The 15,174-nt window shown below is 42.8% G+C and overlaps 1 protein-coding gene across 2 annotated transcripts in view; it reads left to right on the top strand.

Moving 5' to 3' along the window:
* Positions 1-2,538: 2,538 nt before the first annotated feature.
* Positions 2,539-15,174, top strand: part of WASF2 (WASP family member 2) — a 47,619-nt gene continuing 34,983 nt past the window's right edge. The window contains exon 1 of one of the 2 annotated variants that reach the window (XM_081202735.1): positions 2,539-2,640. The gene's annotated coding sequence lies outside the window, so the exon portion shown is untranslated. Of the gene's footprint in view, positions 2,641-3,494; positions 3,620-15,174 lie in introns of those variants that run through there. The other variant, XM_081202736.1, reaches the window with a different exon arrangement.

The raw sequence follows: 15,174 nt of genomic DNA, 5'->3' as shown, positions 1-15,174 counted from the left end.
GAGAACGGAGAATGGGGTGTGGGTGTGTACAGAAGCTAGCCTACTAGACAAAGGCAAAACACACATTCATTGCTGCACCTGCTTTGCTTCTGGCCCTGGCCATCAATGACATGTGGCCCCCAGAAAATTGCACAGAAGGGAATGTTGCCTCCTGGCAGAAAAGGCACTCTCGCTTAAATGTAGCGTGCACACACAAACACGGTTAAAACAATGCAATAATCATCCAACCAATAGAAAATAAAAAAGTTGAGAACATTAAGAAAGAAATGTAAATGAGAAAGGATGGGTTTTAATAATTTATTTAAGCAGGATAAAGAGGCCTGGTGAGCCTGAAACCTTTTCATCCATCTCTTTTACCGTATTTTTACGTCTATAAGACGCCCCATGTATAAGATGCCCCCTATTTTGGGGTACTCCGATTTGGGGACTCCCCACTCTGCACTATCCATGTATAAGACGAGCCCAGATTTTGAACATAATTTTAGAGTAAAAAAAAATAGTCTTATACATGGAAAAGTACGGTAATTGTTTTTTAAGTACAGTTGTACCTCTAGATACGAACAGGATCCGTTCCGGAGCCCCGTTCACATCTAGAAGCAAACGTAAGTAGCGACAGCATGTCTGCGCACGCGTGCATCACTTTTCGTCGCTTCTGCGCATGCACGTGAAGTCATTTTGAGCATATGTGCACGCGCAAGCGGCAAAACCTGGAAGTAACATGCTACGTTACTTCCAAGTTGCCGCGGAGCACAACTTGAACACACCCAACTCGAAGTGTATTCAACCTGAGGTATGACTGTATTCAGTTATGCTTTTTAATTGGCTTGTTTTATTGTATCTTCCTATACAGTGTATACATTAAAACACAGTGTTGCAATGCTCTGCAGTTCACACGGCCACCAACAGAGGCTTATCATGGTGGCCTGGGTGGGGGCAGAGAGGCCCTTCAGGCAGTTTTAGCAAGGTGTGTGAAGTGTCTCGCCCCTCCTTTAAAGGGTTGTGGGACTTGGGACAGGAGGGGCTTGGGTTGAGCTTTGGGGGATAGGTGAGGTGTAAAGGGAAGGAGGAGGGGCTGGTCAAGTGTGGGGAAAGAGGAATGGGGTATGTGGAGTTGATTCCTGGCAGTAGCCACTAGTATTTTAAATATGTGTGTTTTAATGTTTTGATGGAATTGTTTCTTGTGTGTTTTAATTCTGTATAGATTTTATTATTTATCTATATTGATCTATATATTAGTAAAAGTTAAAAACCACTTGACTGTAGAAACCTCAGAGGTTTACAAAAAATCAAGAAAAATGCACAGCCCTATTTTAAAAGATACAAAATACTAAAAAAAGAGAGAAAGATTGAAATTAACTCGACTTTCTAAGCATCTGGGTAGGCTTGCCCAAACAGGGATGTCTTTAACAGGCGCCGAAGAGAGTACAGGGAAGGCACCTCCTGCTTGATCTCCAAAGGCAGGGAGTTCCACAGTGCAGGCTCTGCCACGCTAGACGATGGAGTCCTTACAGAGGCAGCGGACTGATTTTTATGCTTGGAAATGAAATCAATCAACATCTGGATAATTCCGCATAAGGAGCCATCAGAGACATTCAGACCACAACAGGGTCGGGACTCGGGAGAGGGGGGTGGAGAGAGAAATAGCAAAAGGAAGCAGGGTTTTTTAAAATAAAAAATAAGGTTAGTGTTTAGAGTAGCCAGATGCAAGCCAGAGTTGGGCTCTTACACCTCAAACAGCTCTTTGGAATTATACATAACTTTAAAAGTTCCAGGAGCCTTGCCCCCTTTTGCACCTGGCCACCCTATTTTGTGCTTCATGAATGGAGAGGCCGCCGGCAGAGACGTCTGAAAGTACGTGGGTCATATGCAGGTAAGATCCTCCCTCAGAAGGACTGGATTGACCGCAGGTTCCACTGAAAGAGAAGTCCCGAGCGAGCGCCACGCCGGTTCTCGCCGCTCCCTTCCGCCTCCGGAGTCTCAAAAAGCAACCCCGCCCCTTTCCCCTTCTTGCAGTAATACCCCTAACGCGCCAGGGGGCGCCCTCCTTTTAAGCCCGAAGAGCAGAGCACTGGTCGGCCCCGCCCGGGCGAACGAACGAGAGGCCGGGCGAAACCACGAGGAGGTCCGTTCTCTGCTGAAAACTCTGACGCGAATTTATCAACAAAGAAATAACTTCTATTTAAAAGCAAAACAGCAACCGTAAAAAGCTGTAACTTTCCCTTCTCAATCCATTGGCATTCGCTCCAAAACGTGCTTCACCTCCCCGACCTACCACTTTAAATCTCCCCCTACCCACCTCGGCATTATGGTACGCCCCGCTTGTTCTCTTATAAAAAAAATCAAAGAGGAGGCTCGGTTTGGGTGTGGTCATTTAAGAAATCTGGGTGGGTACGCAAATCGCGGAAGGTTATAAAGTGACTGACAGCACGGCCCGGCCAATGGTGCTGGGGCGGGAAGACACCGGTCGGCCAATGGGGGCGCGGACCGGCGGCGGAGCAGGCGGGGCCACCTTCAGTCAGCGCAAGCTGGGGCGGGGCGGGGCGGGGGAGAGGAAAAGCTGTGGAATGGCGGCCGGCCGGGACAGGCCGCTTCGGTGCTGAGGAGTTCGGAGGGAGGCGCGGAGAAGGCGGCCGTGGGCGGGTAAGCCTCGCTCCGTGGCGGCGCGAGGGCGAGGCGCTGCCCTTTTCCGGGTGTCCGCTGGAGGGCATGGGCCGGGGCGGTTATTATGGGATGGGGCAGTTTTTTTGCCTTCGCTGTGTGGGAAGAGGCTGACACGGGAGAGACCGAGGAGCGATAGGAGGGTCGTAGCGCGGGCGGGGCCTTCGGGCTTTCTGAACAGGAAGGTGTTGGGCAAAGGTGGGTGGGGAGCCGCGGCCCTCCAGGTGCTGCCGGTCTACAACTCCCAGCATCCCTTAGCCTTGGCTGCGCTTGCTGGGGCTGATGGGAGTTGTAGTTCAACTTTATAGAGGGCCGCAGGGTCCTCAGCACCTGGTGCAGGAAGCGGGCTGGGATGGCTACCTCCTCCTCCTCCACCCTTGGTGTGTGTCTCGTCCCCTCTACCTTCTTCGTCAACGCCCTTCCTAGGCAGACCCATCTTTTTGTAGGAGAAGTTGTTTCCCCCTTCACTACGAGCCACTGGTGTAACTTCTACTGATCGAAGAGGTTTTTATTCATCCCTTCGGCCAAAAGAAAAAAGGAGAGTTAGGGGGTTCCCAGAGTGGGTTACGAATCAAAGGATTAAGAGGGAAGAGGAAATAAGGAAATGTTTGAAAGTTTAGTTGGGTTCTGCTTTTAATAAGGGCTGCATCACCCACCGGTGGGGTGGGGTGAGAGAGTTCCTTTCGAAAATGAGAAACGTTGGTCTTGATTGTGTTGGTCTAAGATGGTTTTTGTTCTACGAAGCGTACAAGATGGTATACACACATGCACGCACGCATCTAAACTGCAATAGCTTGCTCTCTTGATAAATTCTGAAGCAAAGCACTCTTTCTACCATGCAGTCTCACACTGCTTTCTAGGTGGAGGAGTTGGAGGGACAGATAGTATCAAGTGGAGTACTTAGCTGCTGAAGCAAGAAATCATTTTTTGAGAGGGCAATCCTGTATGTCCTTAAGCAAAAGTAAGTTCCATTGTAAGAACCAATGTGATGTAGTGGTTAGAGCAGCCTTTCTCAACCATGGGTCTCCAGATGTTGTTGGACTATAACTCCCATCATTCCTGGCCACTGGGCCTGCTAGCTAGGAAAGATAGGAGTTGTAGTCCAACAACACCTGAGGACCCAAGGTTGAGAAAGTCTGGATTAGGGTGTCAAACTGCGACTGAGGTCCAAATCCTCAGTCAGGATGCTCACTGAGTAATCCTGTTCCTGTTGCTATCTCTTAGTCTAACCTACCTGATACTAGGAATGTTGTTTTAAGTAAAAAGGGAGAGAAATCATATATCCTGAGCTTCTTGAAGGAAGGGTGGGATAAAAATGAAATAAATCACAATATAACAATAATAGTTGTGCCCAGTACATTCCTGATCAATGTTTTTTGGATAGCAGCCTGAATTTATTGTCACCTGCCCAATGTAACATAGTAAAGCATTTTGCTTCTGTAATGTACATCAACGGCCTTGTCCCAGTATACCTGAAGGAGCGTCTCTACCCCCATCTTTCAGCCTGGACACTGAGGCCCAGCTCCGAGGGCCTTCTGGAGGTTCCCTCACTGCAGTGAGGTTACAGGGAACCAGGCACAGGGCCTTCTCAGTAGTGGCACCCACCCTGTGGAGTGCCCTCCCATCAGATGTCAAATAAATAAACAACTATCCGACTTTTAGAAGACATCTGAAGGCAGCCCTGTTTAGGGAAGTTTTTAATGTTTGAAGTTTTATTCTGTTTTTAATGTTCTGTTGAAAGCCGCCCAGAGTGGCTGGGGAAACCCAGCCAGATGGGCGGGGTAGGGATAATAATAAATAATAATAATAATAATAATAATAATAATAATAATAATAATAATAATTAATTACACTACCACCCATACAGGGCAGGTGCAGGAAACTTTTATCCTGCCAAAGGTTGCTGAACTAACTACATCTCCCCCATCATCCTTGGCCATTGTTCATGTTTCCTGGGTATGATGGGAGTTACAGTTCAATATCTGCAGGGCTGAATGATGCCTACACACCTAGTATAGGAAATGCTGTTATATTAAAATGTAAAGTTGCTTTTTAACTGCACTTGGGGCATACTGAGTTGGCAGTGCAAACAATACAAAAGGGGAAAGTTCTGCAGCTGCAGAAAATTATTGCTCTCTTGAGATCATAGGTATGAATGTACCCATTTGTGTGCTCCACAACACAGCCCTTTTAGCTTATGGCAGGTTCTTGGGTTTGCCCTAAAGCAATGCATGTCCTTCTCCATCTCTTTCCACTTAGGTATCTGGTAAGCTTGTTTTGGGATTGGATTTCCTATCATTTCTTCCTTAGGGGTTCATCAGTTGTAAGTGATGGGGGAAACTGTTTATGAGTGAGGTGTTACAGTTAAATGTGTTGTGTGATAGGAAGGATGTGGGTACTCTGGGACTTGAAGAAGGGCAGTGTGTTTTTGTGTTTATGATGGTGGAAGGTAGGACAACTGATATACTGTAGGTGGCACAGCTAGGTAAAGACAATAAGAACAGGAAAGGGAATCCAGGAGGAATAACTTTGAATGCGGGTGGGACAGGCTTCTGACCATATTGAATGTGAGGGTGTTGGTGCAGGAGACAAAGTATGAAGCAAGTCTGCAAAGAGATGAGACTGTCTTAATCATTAAAAGCAAAGATAGCTGTGTTGGTCTGTAAGGCGGGGGGGGGGGAACCAAATGCAAAAGCTAAAGTTGGGCAAATCCTTTTTTTAAGACCAATACTTTTGGTTAGTCCAAATAAAGGTATTGCCCAGCTGTGGATTTTGTCATTTCAATTGTAGGACTCTTGGTAGGAGCATGGTAGATTAGGGAGTCTTTGTGGTTTATGTGGGGGAGGAGCCTAAATTGGGCCCTAGGATTAAGAAGTCCTGGGTTTTAAAGCTATAAGGTGTATGACAAATGCTGTAGGCATGGCTGGAGGTCTTGGGGTAGTGATCTATGTATTTGTGACCTTAAAGTGTCAGTGTGACATGGACAATGATACCTTTGAGAAAGGTAATCATCCTGTAATAAGAATGGTATCCATACTCCTTATTTTAATTTCAGATTTATGCTCTATTATAAAGGCAGTGGCTGGGCAGAGATAGAGGAATGTTTGCTTTGGGAGGCTCTTGGATTGTGAAATCCAGGGATACATTGAAAAGTGCACCTGCACTCAGTTGGAGTTGTCCAGATACAAGACTGGATTTTATAACGTTGTCACCAGCATTGGGGCAATTGTGGTACTCAGTAGCAAGTAATGAGACTCTATGCGTCTGCATCTACAAGTTTAGACTTTGGAAAGGGAAGGAAGTTGTGTGCCTGCGGTCTCTCTTGTTGTCCTCAACTTTCGCCAAGGAGGTCAGAGCAGTACACATACAGTTTCCTCCATTTCATTCACACAGCAACCCTCTGACGTAGGATAGGCTGAGGAATTTGTGACAGGCCCAAGGTTGTACAGTGAGCAGTGTGACTGAGTGAGGATTTGAACCTGTTTCTCCTGATCCGAGTTCCATGCTTTGACCATTACGCTGGCAATGGCACGCTACAGTAGGGGTGCCAGTTCTGGAATGCAGGAATGTTTCCTTTATATGATGAAAGAATTTGTTCCTTTAAGGCCACCTGAAGATCTCTTTAAGAAACATAACAGGCCTTATTTCTCAAGGAAACCTGGTGGATATTATGATCGGCTTGCTCCTGAACAAACCAACAAAGTTTATTACCATTTTTGTTTATGTGGTATCATTTTCTGTATGTACGTTGATGGAATTTGTCTCCATGAAACTTGCTTTGCTTGTGAAAATTTCACCCTTTTTGTTGGCACATGCAGCCAGTTGCCCTTACTTGTAAAATCTATTATGGGTGGAATTGTTCTGGAATTTACTTGCATAGTAACCTTTTAAAATGTGTATCAGTTTTCACTGGTGTGCAGTATTGGCTGTGAAACAATTGTCTGCTACTTATTAATTGCCCTTCACAGGGAGCTGCATTTTGGGTGCTTTTCTATATAAAAATATGGAGATATATTGAATGCTCAGCTAATGTTTGCCTATGTATGTAAGTAGAACAGTGCATAGCATAAGATTGCTTCCTTTTGCCATCAATACTAATATTAGAAATGTCTGAACTCCTTAATTGCCCTAGTACTTTACTGTAAATATCACTGGCAGCATTGCACCAGAACTGTCCTTGTTTTTAAGTTACCCCAAGATTCTTTGTTTACATAGCATTAATATCCTTTTTCCTTTTTTCTATTTGTGTTATTTTATTTCTTAACGAGAGCCTTTTATAGAATCGTTCAATATAAATTTCCCAAGGACTGTGCAACATAAAACCACAACAATCCAAGAACAAAAATATAGTGGTACCTCAGGTTACAGACGCTTCAGGTTATGTGTTTGCGGGTTGCGCACTGTGCCGAACCCGGAAGTACCGGAACGGGTTACTTCCGGGTTTCGGCGCATGTGCAGAATTGCCAAATCACGCTTTGCACATGCGCAGAAGCGCCAAATCATGACCCGCGTGTGCGCAGACGCGGTGCTGCGGGTTGCGAATGTGCCTCCCACACTGATCACATTCGCAAGCCGAGGTTCCACTGTACAGTTTAACATAAATCAAAGCTAATAAATAAAATAGAAGTTTATGCGTTGCTACCCATTTGGAATACATGACTGAGCCATTCAAAAATAAATCCCATTTGCCCACAAACATACCTTCCACAAACAGAAAAATAGGATTTGTCATGGTTCCCTCTTAAAGAAAGAAAAGAACTGGGGAACAGCTGGCCAGTGTCTGCATAGCATATCTGTGGAAATGAGTCATCTACAGACCAAATGGTCTCATACTAGTTTTATTAGAAATTCTATTTCAAGCCATATATAAAGTGTTTGTTATATTTAAGTTCTGATTGCTTTCTGCAATTATTAGTCTGCCAGAAGGTCTTGGTTCAAAGTAGATTCATCGCTTGAATTCGTGGTATACTTCTTGTGCAACTTTTCAAAACTGAGGCTGCAGTCTTATGCACACATACCTGTAAGTTCTGTTGAACTCAGGACATATATTAGAGTGTCATGCCACTTTTAGGTTAATGTCATGTTGCATTGTATTCTGATAGGCATATGTTGTACACTACCCTGAAATCCTTTCAATAAAGGATGGCATACAAGTGTTTTTAAACAGGTGGAGCAACTGATTTATTCATCACACTTGACTAATCTCAGTCTATTATGGTGTCACTCACATTGTTTATCTTGGAATCCCCAGTAGAAAGGAGTAGGGAGGAAAACTGCTTGGGTTATTGGGTGTGGCCATGATTACTTAAGTGTAAAGGAGTGGAGAAGCTTTCCAAATCTAGAGTTGGATGTCTTTACTGTACTGTAATGAGAAATTCCAATTTACCTTTTAGCACAGCCTTTTAGATTTAGTTTAAAATTAAATAACTTTGAAATAAGCCTTCCTAAGAAGATGCGGGTGGCACTGTGGTCTAAACCACTGAGCCTAGGACTTGCTGATCGGAAGGTTGGCGGTTCGAATCCCCGCGACGGGGCGAGTTCCCGTTGCTCGGTCCCAGCTCCTGCCAACTAGCAGTTCGAAAGCATGTCAAAGTGCAAGTAGATAACTAGGTGCCGCTCTAGCGGGAAGGTAAACGGCGTTTCCGTGCACTGCTCTGGTTTGTCCAGAGCAGCTTAGTCATGCTGGCCACATGCCCCGGGAAAACTCTCTGCAGACAAACGTCGGCTCCCTCGGCCACTAAAGCAAGATGAGTACTGCAACCCCAGAGTCGTCTGCGACTGGACTTAACTGTCAGGGGTCCTTTACCTTTACGAGTTGTATTTATAACAAGCCGTAGTCAGTCCCCTCTTAAACTGCGCTTGCAGCTTCTTTTCATGTTGCAGCATGATTTCCTGAAGAGGTACGAGTATTTATTCCAAGGATAGGCAGGTTCAGTTTTCTTAATGTTAGTTGGTTCACTTCATTTCTCACAACAAGTCATGGCTGATAATTTATTTTAAATGAGCAGTGTACCAATGCCTGCTGCTCCATCACACCCCCTGTGCTCCATCTCTAGTGCAAACAAGAGCAACAAGCCAAGACTTTTGGCTTGTCATTAATGTCCAAACACCAGCATTGTGTTTTATGCCTGTGTAACAAACCATGGTCATGGTTTGTTCTTGGCTGGCGTGTTGTTACGTCCTGGTTTGGATGTCAGACTTCATGGCTTGTTACTTCTGCTTGCCCCAGGGGAAGAGCGAAGCAGAAGCAACTAGGCAAGTTTGTACTATTACTCTGTTCATGCAAGGTAACCCGTTTAACCATAACTTATGGTGATGTGTGAACTAAGTTACCCCATCAGGAGGCAGACACTGGCTGTTAGTGCATTGCTTTATTTGTATTTATATTTATATATCAGATTTGTGAATCCCCAGCAGATGTTTTCTCTTTCTCGTGTTTTCAAGGCTTCTTATATTTTGTTTTTGCTTGTATACAAAGTATATGCTGCTAAATCTCATGGTGCCTACTCAGTGCTTAACCAAACAAGAAAAGTTGAGTAGTGCCTAATGGATTGGTATCCCAGTTAATACAGCATTTGTCATACACATTATAGCTTTAAAAAGCAGCTTAAAAATGTAAAACTGTGATGTGGCATGAATATCAAGTCTCCTGCATTGCTACAGTCTTGGAAAAGCACACAACATGCTTATGTTACAATTGCATAGAGGTTTTTATACCTGCTTAACTGTTGTGGTTCCCCCAAATCTTAAAAATTATAGTTTGCTGATAGTGCTGCAGCCTTCTTCTCAATTTGGAAGTGGGCGTAGCAGGTATGAATCTCGCAGTTGAAGCATAGTGGTTGGCGATTATTCTCTCCTTGGCTCCAACCTGGAGATGAGGTTAGGTCCCCTCTCACATTTGCCAAAGGGTAATGGGACACTTGTCTATAGTGATTGAAATTGTGGACTCCTGCTCTTACATCTCTCTTCCCCACCTGCACATTTAAAATGCTGAACTGGCACTTACATGGTTTGATACATTTTAAAGAACGCCCCCCCCCCCATATTTTTTAGCACAGTCCTATTGGGTTAAAAGAGTCCATTAGAGGGATAACTGCACTTCCAACAGTAGGTCTGAAAAAATGATAGTAGGAATTTGCCATTGGAGGTTGTCTGCTTTTTCGTATGTCCTAGTCACCAGGATAGGTTTTCACTTACTTATTCCCTAGACCAGTGTTTCCCAACCTTGGGCCTCCAGCTGTTTTTGAACTACAATTCCCATCATCCCTGACCACTGGTCTTGCTAGCTAGGGATGATGGGAGCTGTAGTCCAAAAACAGCTGGAGGCCCAAGGTTGGGAAACACTGCCTAGACACTGCAGCTTTCACAGATGATAAGGCTATTAAGGAGAAGCAGGGGTACAGCTGTACAAGGATCCAGTTTTTCTCCTGGCATTCAATGTTCCTACTCAGGTTTTATTTTTATGTTCTTAATTCTCCCTACATTACTGAACTTTCGGATTCTGATCATCTGTTTATCTCTTTTTTTTCCATGGGCCTGAATAAAGTCTGTGTGCAGTTTATTTTAGCCTCGTATCTACTAAGATAGAAATAAATGTCTCCAAACAGATGGCTCATAGAAGACAGAGTTGAGTTTTCTCTTGAGACATAGGCAAAAGGGGAGATGGGACTATTGTTCATTTAGCCTCACTTTGCAACAAAGTTCCACATTCCTTGTAATAAGTATCGGATGTCTGGTATACAAGAAAATGCTGAACTAGTATTAAATATCTATCCAGGATTAATAGACACTCTCATGCTTGTTTTTTCAGCTTGGTAGTAACCATTAGGTGTATTTTATTTTTTAGTTTCAGACTTGCTCAAAGTGAAGCTACTTAAAATGGAATTTAACTTAAGGATAGTAAGTGCGGTTAAGATGGTTTTGCTTCTGAGGCTGTTGTTCCCACTTGCTTTCTTGCATTCATTGTCTTTGATTCTCTGCATATAGTTTTGCAGGGGGAAACGTGATACTGTCATTTGGCTTTCAAGCAGCTTTACAGTGAGATACTCCAAATTGCATCCATGGGCGAAAAACATTCCACGTGGGGCATGTTGCTATGGCTGCAACATGCGCAGAATGCAAGCGGTAGCGCCTAATTGGGAATAAGTGCTGGTGTAATTGTGGTACAGTGGTACCTCAGGTTAAGTACTTAATTCGTTCCGGAGGGCCATTCTTAACCTGAAACTGTTCTTAACCTGAAGCACCACTTTAGTTAATGGGGCCTCCTGCTGCCGCCACACTGCCAGAGCACCATTTCTGTTCTCATCCTGAAGCAAAGTTCTTAACCCGAGTTATTATTTCTGGGTTAGCAGAGTCTCTAACCTGAAGCGTATGCAACCCGAGGTACCACTGTACTCTCAAGGTTCAAACAAAAAGACCTCTTAAAGTGGTGTAAGAGCAGAAGTGATAGTTCCCCTTTTCCACACATCTGCTTGTATATGCAACAGCTGGTTGCATATATAGCTACACACCTATAATATACGAGTTCGCTGGTGGGATTAGTCCCACAGCCCATTTAGTTTAGCACTGTAACTCAAATAAAGGCCTGTTGTAAGCCATGTGAAACTCACAAGTAGGGGTATGGTGAAGGTAGCCATTTCTTATTTTTGTCTTGCCTTTGATAGTAAGAGGTACACTGTCTCTTGTCACACAATTTCCATTCTTAAGCCATAGTGAAAACCATAATTAGACCTAGCCTTCATGAATTTGTGGAATCCCTTTTAAATAACATAAATGCTAGAGGCCATCCTAACATTTTGTGCCAGTGAATTAAAGGTGGTTATGTTGTAACTGTCTGATTCTTTTCAGATATATCTTCTCCCCAATCATGAGGACTAGAATCATTCTTTGAGAAAAGTCTTGAGAGACTGAATATCTCAGAATGTCAAATCCTCTGCTACATTCTGTGTTCTGTGTGGAGCATTTAAAGGTAAAAAGAATAAAGGTGACTCACAGCCCCGAGGATTTGACCCATTCTCTCTGACTAACCTAGCCAGTGACTTCCAGCAGTAAAACATCTGAATCTTGTTCTGCTAATTCTAGCAGCTTCTGGGTCTGGTTCATTGGAGAAATCTTCTGAAGGCAACTTGCACAAAGGCTTAACTGTGCCTCTGAGAGTGCAAAAGCTGTCTGTTTCCCCAGAGAAATGCCCTTGACCTACCTATTTTACAAAGCAGCATTAAAAAAAAAACCTCTGAGAAACCAGAACAGCATCAAGGGCATTTCTGTGAAACTTTGCTTTACGTAAGAGGCTTCAGTTAGCCCTCATTCCCAAGCAAGGCAGATAATATAAAGCCTTCACAATAAAAGGACATAGAATCTCAGGTTTACATTGGTGATGACCCTAGTGGTGTGTGTGTGTGTTTAAAACCACCTCTATTTTAAATTATTTCTGAAACAAATAAATCAAAACAAAGCAACTAATTATAGCAATGGGGACAAGGAATGTGTATTTCCAGACCAAGAGCTTAAATTAGTGGGTTACATAAGCTGTTTTTGAATATATTGACATATAGGTCATTTGTGGCAATCTGTCTTCAATAGATGACAGAAAATATAACTATCAAGAAAGTGATCTACAGGCCTCTTGTAATCTCCTGGGTCTTTGCTGCTATATTGCTTATCAACAAATAGTCCCAGATATTCGCAAAGCAGCACTGGGCGGATAGATCCTTATTTTCACTGAGCAGCAAGCTGAGATTTGCAGTTGCTAAGGGTATATAATTTATAACCTTTAGGATAATAACTTTTGGTCTCATTGATTAAATCCAGTGATTTTCTATCTATGGGTGTGGTATGGTACCTTGTTCTCATAGTTCAAGCCTATGGCAAGTTCGCCAGATATACTTAAACTACTTTTCCTTTTCAAACCTATGTCAACACTGGCCAAATCTTACCATTGTGCATCACTTAAGTTCATCCGATTTATGATGCCATCAGTTTAAAAAGTGCTTTGTCTATCTTTGAGGCATGGAGATGTTTTCCAGTCCAGAGCCTCAAGTTTCTTTCTCTGGTTTCCACCACCCCTACTCCCTGTACCTATAACTTAATGTCTCTTGTTTCTATCCCCCCCCCCCCCAGTAATAAGAACCTAAGTGGCATAAAAATTTAGTAGCACTTTTAAAATATGCAGTATATCTGATTGATTTCTCAAAAAGTTAAATCTCTCAAGTATTTTTAAGATGTGGAAATTGCAAGAACTGAGACCTGGAAATACTGGTACCTAGGGGAATTTACTTATTAGCTAACACTTTATCCTCCTGGAGGGTTTAAGTGAACCCAAAATATTTGCATTGGCTCTTGAAGTTGCTACTTTGGATTAATTACAAATGGGAGATATTGGGGATGTAGCTGGAGCCAGATGCTTTCCCCCCATAGTTCCAGACTTTTAATTTGGTGTATAAATACAAATTTTGTTAAGAGCCGCCTTTGTCATTACCCACATCGTTTCTTCAAAGGACATAAGAGGAGTCTGCTGGATAAAACCATCCAGTCCAGCATCCTGTTCTCACTGTGGCCAACCAGATACCTATGGGGAAACTGCAAGCAGGACTTGAGTAGAGGAGCACTCTCCCGTCCTGCAATTTCCAGCAACTGGTATTTAGAAGCATACTACTTTCGACTGTGGAGGCAGAGTGTAGCCGTCATGTCTAGTAATCATTGATAGTCTTCTGTACAAATTTGTCTTATCCTTCTATAATAATCATAGTATTTTATTATTTATATGTCACCCATCTGACTGGGTTGCTCCAGCCATTCTTGGGTGGCTTCCAACAAATTAAAATACCAAACATAGTAGAACATCAAACATTAAAAACATCCCTATACAAGGCTGCCTTCAGATGTCTTCTGAAAGTGAAAGTTGCTTATTTCCTTGACATCTGATGGGAGGTTGTTCTACTAGGTGGCATCTCTCTCTCTCTCTCTCTCTCTCTCTCTCTCTCTCTCTCTCTCATTTGTCTATCTATCTATCTATCTATCTATCTATCTATCTATCTTCTATATCACTGATCAATAGCTTCTTACTATCTCTGACAAGAAATAGGCATGGAAATGTAAGAAATGGGTATTGTGGAATTGGAGAAAAGCTCTATTTAGTCCTGCATTCGCTTTTCCACTGTGACTAATCAGTTGTTTTGGGGAAGTCTACAGTCATGGAATTGGCAACAGTCTTCTCTGTTGTTCCCAGCAAATGGTATAGAAACGTATATTGCCTCTTATTTTGGAGGTTCAATATGGTCATAGTGTATTTGATTTTTATATTGTACATTGATTTTGAGGTTTCTTGTTTGTATTATAGTTTATCTCTGTTTTGTACACTTTTTATATTCTTTGTTTGGTACTGGACCTCTAATTTGTACAGTATTCTGAAATTCTGTTCTATTTTTTCCCTTTTTTTGACTATTTTATTAGTTGAATATAAGAACAACATATAATCAAATACAAGCAATCAAATACAGTTTTGAAATTCTGTTCTATTGTATTTGATTTTCCTGTACATTGCCTTTGTGATTTTTTAAAAAATACAAAATAAATAATTTTTCTAAATCAAATCATGGCTATATTCCATGAATTTGTCAAATCCCCTTTTAATGACCTATTGGCTACTGTCCATTTCTACCCATCTTGCCTGTGAATTCCATAAACTAATGGATGTGACGGTACTTGTAGTTGCTTATTACTGCAATACTTTGAACTACCTCTCTTTTGTAGTTGTAATTGGACTTTATGTCCTCTCTGACATAAAGAGCACCATCACTTCCAGTACACCCTATCCTTTTCTTCCTATGCAGCTTTTAGCCGGGAATAAATGTTCCACTGACTTTCCCCATTCCATCAGGCTTCTGATATTTTTACTTTATTGGTGGTCTCTTTTAGCATCAAGTGCTCTACCTCCTCAATCTTGGCTTGGTGGTTTCTAGTTGACTAACAGAATGCTTTAAGACAGGGGTCTGCAACCTTTAAGACAAAAAGAGCCACTTGGACCGAAGAAAAAAAAACTGGGAGCCGCAAAACCATTGCGACATTTAAAACAGTGGGGAGTGTCGGGGCACACAATGTGCCTCCTCCGCTCGCTAGTATCCACCCCAGAGCAGCGGCAAAGGTGTAAAAGAGCCACGTGCGGCTCCGGAGCCGCAGGTTGCTGACCCCTGCTTTAAGACCTGGTGGTAGTCAGTATATTTTAGCTCTTGCCTTACTCCTGGGTATAGTGAACTATCCAGTTGCTTGGTTACACCAGAAATAACATCTGGACTACTAAGAAGCTGCTTAGGTTCTTGAATTCCTAGTTTTTTGTTTGCATTTGTTTGTTTGTTTTAAATAATATTTTCCTCAGATGCAACTACTGTATTTAGCCACTAGTAAGCATGTCTGTATTTGTGCAACTAGATGTCTCACAAGCAAAGACTGAAGAAGAAGCCTAAGATGTTAACGAGGACAGGAGCTCAGATTGCAAACCCACTTTAGCGTAGCATGGTC

The sequence above is a fragment of the Podarcis bocagei genome (assembly GCF_964188305.1).
Source record: "Podarcis bocagei genome assembly, chromosome: 7".
NCBI lineage: Eukaryota > Metazoa > Chordata > Lepidosauria > Squamata > Lacertidae > Podarcis > Podarcis bocagei.
This window is presented reverse-complemented; position numbering and strand designations above follow the sequence as displayed.